This window comes from Jatropha curcas, chromosome 4, assembly GCF_041381405.1.
Source record: "Jatropha curcas cultivar XTBG-Jc1 chromosome 4, XTBG_Jcur_1.0, whole genome shotgun sequence".
Classification (NCBI taxonomy): domain Eukaryota; kingdom Viridiplantae; phylum Streptophyta; class Magnoliopsida; order Malpighiales; family Euphorbiaceae; genus Jatropha; species Jatropha curcas.
In genome coordinates, this window is record NC_143154.1 from 6,146,912 (window position 1) to 6,149,851 (window position 2,940).

Genomic DNA, 2,940 nt, shown 5'->3' on the forward strand with positions numbered 1-2,940 from the left:
AACACTAATCACTCGTGAAGTACATAGAAACACGGTTGCATTTGCCAAGTCATTCGTTAACCTACTGGTGAGTGGTCACTGCCTGCGAAGCTCTTTTGAATTCTTGAAATTAGAGCCATCTTGGATAAATTAGCGATTGTGTTATACACGTATGACAACATGGAAAGTAAACACCTGAGTGGAATGTCAACTAAAATACTTATACTTCTTCCAGGTTAAATTTGACATTTTTTTTAACTTTTCACAATAATTAAAAAATTGTTGAATCATTTCTGAAACAACTCGAATTTTTATTTTCAAAGATTTTTCAATTAAATTTAATAAACCGACAGCTTGGAAATTTATTTTAATATTTTAATGTGAACTCTGTGGGAAACCGAACCAAAAATCGATTAAAAAACCCGTAAACCAATTGGAAACCGAAGATTTGGGCCGAACCAAACCGAATCGAACCGGTTGGACCCAAACCATCTAGAATTTTCTTTTTTCCTCTATTTCTAGCACACACCTCACTCCCCTCCCCCGTTTTTTTTTTCTGCGCTTCTTGACCACCAGCGACACCACCTCCGACCACCACTCCTCCTCCACCTCCTCTTTTCTTCTTCTTCTTCTTTTTCTTCTTCTTCCTTTCTTTCTTTTCTTTCCTTTCCTTTTCTTTTCCTTTCTTTCTTTCTTCTTCCCTACTGTTGTGCTGCGCCTGCAAGTTGGAGCAGATCTACCACCGCACACTACTGCTGTAGCTCACTGCTGCAAGTCGCACCTTCACAGAGCAGCTCCACGTCGCGCCAGCAAGCCCAGATCGCGACTGCTGCTCCTCTGTCGCGCCTACAGCAGCGCCACAGCCCTGTCAAGGCGCTACTGCCACTGCCGCCGCTCCAGCGCGCCGATCGGTCACCTCCGCCGACGCCACAGCAGCCCTACTGCTGCTCCAGCGCACCTCCGGCCACTAGCCTCCACCTGCTCTTCATTCCGGCAGTAAGATATTGGGTATAATTTAATGTTAGAAATATTAGTTTAATTTTTTCATGATAGTTAGTCTAAATTTAGTCATTTTAGTTAGCTTAATTTTCATACTTTTAGTTGATTAATTTAATTTTAGTAATATTAGCTAATGAATTAAATTCATTATTTGTAGTTAATTAATTTAGTTAAATTGACTTAGCAATTATGAATGGTTAATTGAGTTATAAAGTAAGTGTTGATTAATTAAAATTACTTGGTTAATTAAAGAATTTAGTTTTAGTAATAAATAAATTGTAGGAAATTATGGTTTATGGAATTAAAGAAGAATTTATGAATTAATGTTGATATGGATAATGTGGAGGACGGGATTAAGTTACTTGATTGATTGCCCGATGGATGGGCTGTGTGGTTTGGAAATATTTGATATTGTTGATATTTTTAACAGGTGGATAGTCCAATTTTTTAGGGGAGATGCTGCCGAAATTTCGGTAGAAATATAAAAGAAATTTCGGTAGAAAAAAAAAATAATAATAATAATAAAAAAATAAATTTCGGTAAGAAATAAAATACAAGTCAAAAGGAAATAAATAAAATAGTGTTCGGTAGAAATATAAATTATTATAAAAAAAAATAATAATAATAAAAAAAAATAAATAAATTAAATCTCGAGAGTAAATTACGTAGAAAAGCTAGAATATAAAAATAAAATTCTTAGAGTGGTAAGAAATATTTTGTCTGATAGAATTATTTCTTTGTGTCATTCTTACTTTGCTTAGATCGCCCGGGTCCATCCATTGCTCCTCCAAGACAACATCAAAGCTGGAATTTCGCTCTCTATCACTGTGAGTAATAATAAATAATGCATATCAACACTGCATTTGCATAACATTACATTTTTATATATTTACATATTGTATTTTCTCATATATATTATGTTATGATCACTATAATTATACTTGTGCATAATTGTGCATTTGGATGAAATTGGTGTATTATGATAAATGAATTGTTTGATTATTTGTGCTGTGTATATACTGTGCTCTGTTTGTGTGGAGTTGGGATGAAGTGGGTCACCATGGGTTTGTGAGGACGGTCGATAAATAAGGATCCTGATGAACTGATGAAAGTGGACCGTCGGCCGGGTAAATGGGAGATCGGCGCCCCCGTGTGCACCTGATGAAATGATGTTGATGATATGGAAAAGAAAAGAGAGAATGTAAAAATAAAATATTGAGAGGACTGGTCAAGTGAGGATTAGACCGGTCGGCCAGATATGGGGGATTGGCTCCCCGGGTGCACATGTTTGAGAGGATGGGCTGTTTGAGAGGACGGCTCGTCGGGGATTTAGGTGACGCCACTGACTAATTTCCACGTGATGTGATTATTTGAAGGTGATATTGTTGTGGGTGCTGATATGATGACATATGAGTGACTGTTGTGTGTTCATTCAGTATACTAGGGTGCATTTTGCTTGCCTGTATGTGGTGTGTATTATTTATTATTATTCACTGAGTTGCAAAACTCACCCCCTTCTCTCCAAACCTCTCAGGTACTAGGAAGCAGCTGATTCGATTGAAGCTCTGCAATCTTCTCCGCAGAGTTATAAATGTAAACTTTATATTTTTGTTATTTAATTTTGGTTGTATAAGTTACTCTTTTATCAGATTATTATTGAACTCCGCAGTTATAGGGTTGTGTATTTAAATTGGGCCTTATTGTTAGCACTACGCTATAAATTAATTATTGTGTAATTAACTGTAGGTAAACTAGTAAGCCCTTATTGTGATTATGAGTTATTGTGAATAGGCCCTGGTTAAATTTTATGTATTATTTGATATTGGGCCAGATGTTTGAAAATTTTATAAAACTTATATCTCAAGTCATATGGGCTTACTGTTTTGTTGAAATTAGGAGAATCATGTAGACAGATTGAATAATTTAGGCTTACTACGGGCCTCGGGGGCCTTAAGCTTACCT

The 2,940-nt window shown here is 36.2% G+C and overlaps 1 long non-coding RNA gene across 1 annotated transcript; it reads left to right on the top strand.

Annotated features, from left to right (window-relative positions):
* The first annotated feature begins 512 nt into the window (after window positions 1–512).
* On the top strand, window positions 513–2,668 carry LOC149496776 (uncharacterized). The gene is made up of 3 exons (XR_016320343.1): window positions 513–987; window positions 1,740–1,805; window positions 2,513–2,668. It is a non-coding gene; the product is annotated as an uncharacterized LOC149496776 (long non-coding RNA).
* The last annotated feature ends 272 nt before the right edge of the window (window positions 2,669–2,940 follow it).